Below are 7,998 nucleotides of genomic sequence, written 5' to 3' on the forward strand. Positions count from 1 at the left end.
ATCTAAGGAAGCCTGTGCTCAAAATTTTGTAGAGACAAACAACTGCTTTGTTTCATGCAATCTGCATTTAAAGAGTACGCATGCCATTTGGCTACCAGCTGACTAGCTTGAAAACCAAAGGCCCTCTTTGACTTCATATGCCTTCAGCTCGTGTGGCACAGACAGAGACAACGTAGCAAATTTTCCAGTAAAATAATTTCACTATAAGGATAAAAATAAGTGCATGAGTCACATAGTAGAATTAAACAGATGGGAAGAACGTCAGCTTTTTGACTACATGGGTTATTTGGAAACCAATGGGTGTCTTTTCAAAACATTTATATTCTTCTGCTGGTTATAGAAATAGAAAGCTGTTGCCCCATTGATTTTAAAAAAAAAAAGCAGATGTCTGCTGTGTTGAACTTGAAATGACTTAATTTTCACTTGGCTATACTTTCAAATGTCAGTGAGCAGTTCGAGTAAAGCTGATGTTCACTGAAGATGGTGGGTTGTCATCAGTGCTCTGAAGGCAAAGATATGAGGACTTAAAGTAAATGTGTGTTGTATCTGTTAGGCCTGAATCATAGTTCTATATTGCTACTATATTAGTTCTATATTGAACTATATTCATAGTTCTATTTGCCACTACTTGCACATATCAAATTCAACTTGCAATTGCTGCAGAGTAGTTCAGAAATTATGGAATGCTGAGACTGCACTAATGCTGTTAGATAATGTTTCCATCCTCCTGAAGAGCTGCTGACCTGACACTGTTAATTACAAAGCATTGGGTTCTATATCCTGAAATACTTCTCATCTGGAATCTGAACTGATGTGTTCTGATGCAGATAGCCGGGCCTGTGTGATTGTGCTGCGGCGATGAGAGAGCTGGCCATTAGTGCAGAGTTTTGTTCTGTTTTAATGAGTCGGTGGTGTTACTGTTCATTTATTTTCATTTCCAGGAGAAAATAAACACTTTCACGCCTGTTAGCTGTCTGCTTTGTCAACCTCTCAGGGCTCTGTCCCAGCATCACAGTCGTCCTCCCTTCTCGCATCCAGGCAGGAGGTGCCCGTGCCCTCAGTGTGCTGCACGGCCCGCCTGGATGCTGTGTGGGCCCAGCGCCTGGGGCTCTGCTTTCTGTTTGCCAAACACCGATACCTGTTGTTCGTGTGAAGGAATCCCTGCCTTCCCATTGATTATTTCGTTAAATGCCAATTTCTTACGTATTTTTGTCGACTGGGAGACATCAAAGCTGCTTTGCCCAGGAAAAACAAGGGAGATAGCAAATAGCGATCATTTCAAATTAGATCCTAATGGGGTGCAGATGTTGAGCTGTGCTTGCTAGGAGTTCTTTGAAAGTGCAGATGGTCTGGTAGTTCAGGGGTAAGGAGAGGGCTGGGAGGTTGCTTGGTTTCGTTTTCCCTCCTGTGCCATTTGCATGACATGTTAGATTAGGGTTGGATGTAAATGAAGGGGTAATAACCTGCCTGGGTCTCTCGTCTTGCAGGAGAAGTGCTTGTGTGGTTCTGTTCCTGGAGCAGATTGTTGAGTAATTTGGATTTGCATACAAAGCATCTGTGTTCTCCCTGTGCATTTAATATTGTGTTGGGCTGGAGGTGAATTGTGAGTAGCAGAGGAGCTATGAAGTGTCTGGAGATATCACAACCACCCTGATACACTTTGGACTCCTGCTCAGAAATGTATGGTTGTACTTTAGTGGAGCCAGCACAAACTGTCGTATTTAAAATGCACATGAGTTTTCTCTGCTCTGTTAAACTTGGTAAAATGTACAATCTGCCTTCTCCCACTACTTCACGCATTTTACTGCTCTCTGGGGTGAATCTCAATAAATAACTGGGAACAAGATCAAAGGCTCATCTTTAAAAGACTGACTGTTCTTAAATACTCGTGTTCTCTAGAAGAGATGATTGTGCACATTGCATTCAGGCCAAACCCCGTCCTCCAATGTGTGTGATGCATGTAGAGACTGCCTTAAAATACATCATGTTTTGGTGATTGCTTTTCCCATCCCAAAGATGCTGAGCCTCAGAGCACAGCTGAACTCAGCAGGGGTTTCAGACCTTTAGCACATCTGCTAAGTATGCTATCCACTCTTATCAGGAAGCCCTGAGGAGTGCTTTTAAGTTCCTTTGACACTTTGGTGAGTAGAGGGACAGAGCTGCGGGTGCCCATTCCCTGCCCCATTGGGTGTCCCAGCAGATGTGACTCTGGTCACAATGCTGAACCCCAGAGCTCCTGTTGCTGTGAAAGACGGGATCCCTCTGGGGAAAGAGAGCAGCAGCAGCACTTGGGCCACAACATCCCCTCAGCTGCAGGGTCCATTTCCAGGATGCTTATTTACACACTTGGCTTTAGCCCTTCCCAGTAATGAATGTGAAGTGAAGCCCTTACAGTCCCTTTGATGTGGTCTTCTGCCCATCTTCCTCCTTTGTGTAGTGTTAAGCCTTTTTTAAATCTAAAGAGATAAATACTTTATCTAAGGCTGTAGATGCAATAGTATAATTAAACCGTAATGAGGTTACACTTTATCAGTTCAAAGTTTAGGGCAGTGCTGCAGTAAAGCCAGCAGGTTCCAGCATCTCAAAGCCTTTCTGCTCACTGGGGGTTCAGGGAGATGCAACTCTGTTCCTCTGCTGCCCACTGCCTCCCTGCGAGGTGAGGAGGAACTGCAATGGCCACATTTCTGATAATAGGTCAAAGATGTTGAACCTGCACTGGCCTTGGGCACACTGCTTGGGGAAAACATGGCTTTTTGTGCTGGTGTAGAGGTGCAGGTGCTGTAAATGTGCTGAGTGCCATAGGAAGCTGTTCTCAATCAGTGAAGGTAAAATACGTAGAAGATGTGCAAAGAGTAAATTATAGGGAGGAAAAAGTAATTTGGAAATGCACATAATGAAAAGCATTGGCTCTTTTAATTAATACTGAGCACTTCAAGATTTTTAATGAAACATTAATTAAAACTGAAGCTTTTATTTTGTGATGACATCAAGTTTACAATGCTGTTATGACAGTGGTTTGCATCAAAGTATCAGTCTGTAGTTAAATGCTTCGTTTCAAATAAGCATTTGGATGAGCAGACTTAGCCCAATAATTGGAAGAAGGCTTTTAATCAGCTGAGGGGAGAGTTTTTGCAATGGTCTGCTGGCTTTCAGCTGGTCCACTTGAAGGGGATTTGTCATCCAGGTGCCCACCTGTTGGTGTAGCAGTGACTCTAGGGAAATAAAAGTTGAGGCAGGAAAACATATAATTGGCTTCTAATGTTTTCATCTGGCACTGTTCTTTACTATATGAAGCTGGTGTGAGCTGAGATCTTGAACAGTTTATCCGTTGAGGAAGAGGAATAGGGGCTAGTATCTGATCTCTGAAAATGTGACAGCAACTTCAACTAAAAGGCAATGTTTTCTTGGGATGTTGAGCAGTGTGTGTATTGCCCTGAGCTGCTGGATATAAGGACTCCCTGGCTCCACAGAGGGTGCTCAGGGCTGGAGTAGCTGCACCCTTTGGAGCCACCCATGATCTGTGTGCACAACATGATGCTGGATGTGGCAGCGTGGTCAGCTTCAAGTGGGAATTTGGATGAATTGAGATATTTGGATTCGTCTTGGGGAAGAATTTTCATGTTTGTCCCAAACTGCAGTTTGTCTCTTCAGAAGGGGTTTCTTATGACTGTTCAGTAGAAGGCTGTCTGGGTTTTGGAAGAAAAAAGTGAAAGCTTAAATGTACCTCAGTTTGTGGTGGCCATCTGTAGATCAGTAGTTATTAAACTTTCTTTTTTTCCTTTCAGGTGAGATTTCATGTACATTTGTGATTGTGTAGGAGTGGCAGTTGTAACCTTAGCTCTGGGTGGCAGTTGCCTGACACCTTCCAGATTACAGATTGGACATTTAAGGCCAGAAAGAATTATTAGGCTCATTAAGTCTGTATTTGATACCACGACTGTAGGATTTCTCCCAGAAACCAGATTAAAACTCCTCGTTTTCGAAGAGTATCTAATCTCCTCTGTAAGACTTGAAACTGTGTCAAGTCATACATCACATGCTGTGATGGGCAAGATGCAGTGGTTTCAGATTTGGGTTTGGAGCAGCACCCAGACCTCACATTCCTGTTCAGAGCTTATCTGGCAAGCCCAGACCACTGGAGCCTGGTGGATTCAGCATGGGAGCAACTCAAGCAGGCTTCTTCCTTATGGGGCTGTGCAGAAACTGCTTTGCTGTTTTTTCATGTCTGTGGTGGAATTGAGTGGAGCAATGTACCTGGGCTTTGGGGAGTGCTGGGTTCAAGCGCTGAGGTGTCGAAGCTGTGCTTGATTCGTCCCTCTTCCACGGACAAAAGTGACTACAGAAGTTCAGCCGTGACTGAATGTGCCTGAAAGCATCTCTTCCTCCACTTTGGTTTAATCTGTGCTAGAGCTACACGAGTTTAAATGTGCTCACTTTGTTTGATCTATTTGGTCCTTTGCCCTAACCAGCATTTCCTGGAAGAGCTGTGTTGGAGAAGCAGCTCGTGCTGGGCTGAAGCAGTATGCATGTCCCAGCTCTCCTCAGCAGCTGCTTTGGGGTTTTGTGAGTGGAAAGTACAGAACAGCAGTGACAGTCAGCCTGTCACTGCCAGCAAATGTGGTGGTGCTCATGGGAGAATTATGTCAAGGAAGATGACTTAAAATGGAGATGGGGGGGAGCATAAAATCAGAAAACTGGACTTTGCTTTATTTAGTGGGAGCTTGATCTCTCCTTGGAGAAATGCAACATTCAGAAGGGGAAGGCTGTGCTGCTTACTGAGAGATAAGCTGTCTGCACTCCTTGCTATTCTCTTAATACAAGGTATTCTTTGGAGGTTTGAAATATATCTGATCATAAATGATAAACTTTGGCCTTCAGTCAGGCATAAGTGACTGTTAATTGAGGACTGGGGGATGCTTAAATAGCCTTGAATTTTATTTGAAAGGTGGGAATATTGATATATAGGACATATAGGTAGTGCTGTGGGGGAAATGGCTGTGTCTACTGACAAGGCTCAGCAAGTAAGCTTAAAAATCAGGTGGTGGTAAAATACAACTATTATGTAGACACGAACTGTTAATGAGGTGTTTTGTGACTGGTGAAAGGCTGAAGAGGTTTAGTGACACAGGAATCTCTCTATTCTCTGCACCAAGAGCTCTCTTTCGAGGATTTCCTGTCAAGAGGAGCAGAATTTAGGTTGAGTTCTTCATTTGCATGCAGTTCTCTGAACCTTTATGACTGCTAGTGAATGGATTTATTGACGTACTGTTTTAAAGTGTGCACTGCAGCAGGCTTGGGAGCTCTTGCTGGCTGCCTTCAGGTTTCTCCTTGCTTTGATTCAGGTATGGGCACTGGTACAGGTTGGTTTGGTTATCAAGAGGGATTAGAACATTGATTTAAAAATCAATGTATTATTTTAGCAAAAGGAATCCATGAGTGATGGTTCTAAAGCTTTCCACTTGAGCTTTAGTGGGTGAACAGTCTTGTTTTCCTCAATAATTTTGCACTGGGGGCATAATACAATACTTTAATCTTTTGCACCCAATAGGTGTGAGGACATTGTGCCCAAAGGGACATTAGCATGTGTTAATTAGCCCTTGAAAAAGAATGATTATGTATCCCAGTGTACTGCATGTACATGACTTAATTGTTTAAATGTAGAATCTGAGCTCAGGTGGTTCTTGTCCTGGGTATAAATGAGCTCAGTGTCAGTGATGGCCAAACCACTTTTCTTTTCATCTTCAACTTGGCTTCTTTCTAAACTGGGCTGAGTTGAGAAGGTTTGTGGCATTTCCTCTTCTCTTTGGGGTTTGTGGTTAAAAGACGAATAGTCATAACTTTGCATGATGCAGCCTCCATAAAAACAGTTTGATCTGCTCAGTGTACGCAAGTGCTCAGTTGCTAGGGAAGCTCCTGACAGTGCTTTGAGGTGATGGGCCTTCTCCATCTTGAGGAGGTCGGTGCTTTCTGGCGTGTATGTGAAATCGGATGTTCAGGATCCCAAAGGGAGCTGCTGAGTTTAACACCACTGCCCAGGCCATTTTGCTCCGTTGTTCATCATCGTCACTGGTTGCCATGATGCATGGTTGGCATCCTGCATTTTGTGGTGCTGCCATGCTAAGGATCAGGAAATGTGTGCTCTGTGTGCCCTTTCTTGAAGGAAAGGCTTAAAGAAAAAAAACAAAAACAAAAAAATTGTTCAGCTTAAAAAACAGAGCAGGGACATGTCAAAATGGGCAAGCTATTCCTACTGCCTTCTACTCTAACTGCAGAAACCTGATTGGGATCTCATTTCTGCTCTCCTGGGATACATTCCTACTGTGTCCAGCACTGAGGACATGACAGCCAGTGCTGCTCACCTCCCCCAGACTGCCGGCTGCCTTCAATCCAGTGGCACAAGGAGGTGCCAGGTGGGATTTTGATGCAACATCCATCTTCCAGGAACTGCTGTTTGTTGGGGGGAAATGCCCATTATAGCATAAGCCTTGGTGAAACAGTTGTGATTGTTAGTAGTTATCAATATGAGCAGCATTGCAGCTTTTCCAGGGCTGCACAGCTCTCAGTGGAGTCACGCTGCTGGGTCCCCTCTTGCTGCTCACGCCAGGATGGTGGCAGTGGTGTAACATTGCAAGGGATGAGCACATGGGATGAGTTTTGCCATGCTTTGTGCTTGTAGAAATGATATTAGCATGCTTCCATGGTATTCCAAGAACAGCCTCTTTGGGGGCTGAGTCTGCTGGGATGCATTGTGGCACAGCAGATAGCAGTGATAATAGGGACGTGCGTTTTCTTGGTCATCGCGTGCTTGTGCCTTGCCCTGTCTGCAGGAGTCGTGCTTTGTGGAATTGGCTCTTGAGTTTATGAGACATTTTCTTGTGGTAGTACACATTAGCTGAAACGGAAGGTATTTCAGCGGTCTCCTAATGAACAGGAGGGGAAAAAATTATGCAGCTATTCCACACTCTTTCCTTTTTTTATTTAAAGGAAGCAGGAGTGGGATAAGACATTGTGTGGCACTACCACCCCTCCATTGCTAAGTGGCCTCTCTTTGAGTGGGGGTAATTTTTTCCACTTCCCGCGAAGCTGCTTTGCAGGGAGCTGGAGTGCACACCAGGGCTTCCCAGCATGGACGTGGCTTTGGGAATCTCTCTTTATTTTTTCTCCCTCCTGCTGCTTTCTCAAGCCAACTATCTCTGAAAGCAGGGCAGGAAACAAAAGGGCTGAGAGGTCAGCAGTGCCTGGGGAGTGCTGCAGATGAGGCCTCTGAAAGCACAGAGCAGTGCACAGAACCAGATTTTGAGCATCCTTAGAAGGGTTTCTTATTGGGTTTTGTTCCCAGCCAATCCAAAAAAACAGACCTGCAGCGCTTCCAAAAGGGTTTGAATTTAACTGTGTGCTGTGAGTTGGAGCAGCGTTTTATTTGAGGCTGGAGCATTACAGATAGTGCAGGGAAGAGAATGCATTGCTTGTTAGAAGCTTTGTAGGGATTGCAGTGGCTGCATTGGTGTTGCTGGCGTAACTTGTTTGCCCATTAGCTATGACCAAAAGAAAACACAAGAGGCTGTACTGAGCTTGAGTTTCAAGCTAGAAATGTCCAAAAGTGTTGTCTTGCAGTTTCCTGGTGATGTTCTTTGCGTAAGATGTTTTTAAACACTTTCCCAGATTTCTGTGCAAGTTTTCTGGAGTTGAGCAATGCTGCTTGCAGCATCACTAGAATGGCTTCTGAGCGGCTTCGCACAGGGTTCTCACCTCTCTCTGAGTTGGCAATGAAGTGTGAATGCCTGTGCCCTCTCAGAGGACTGGCTGCTCTCTGTTCAGCTCTGGCCATGTGTGGTTTAACGATGGCCCAGGAAAGCAGCCTGCTTCCTGCCATGGGGAAGGACCTCACTGACATCAACACCAGCTTCACACTTGGAGGAAGGACGATTAAGGCTTTTCCTTCTTTATTATCAGCAGTTGCGTATAGTGGCTGTTTTGTTGTGCTGTTAGTTCTTTTTT

The sequence above is a fragment of the Meleagris gallopavo genome, chromosome 15 (assembly GCF_000146605.3).
Source record: "Meleagris gallopavo isolate NT-WF06-2002-E0010 breed Aviagen turkey brand Nicholas breeding stock chromosome 15, Turkey_5.1, whole genome shotgun sequence".
Lineage (NCBI taxonomy): Eukaryota > Metazoa > Chordata > Aves > Galliformes > Phasianidae > Meleagris > Meleagris gallopavo.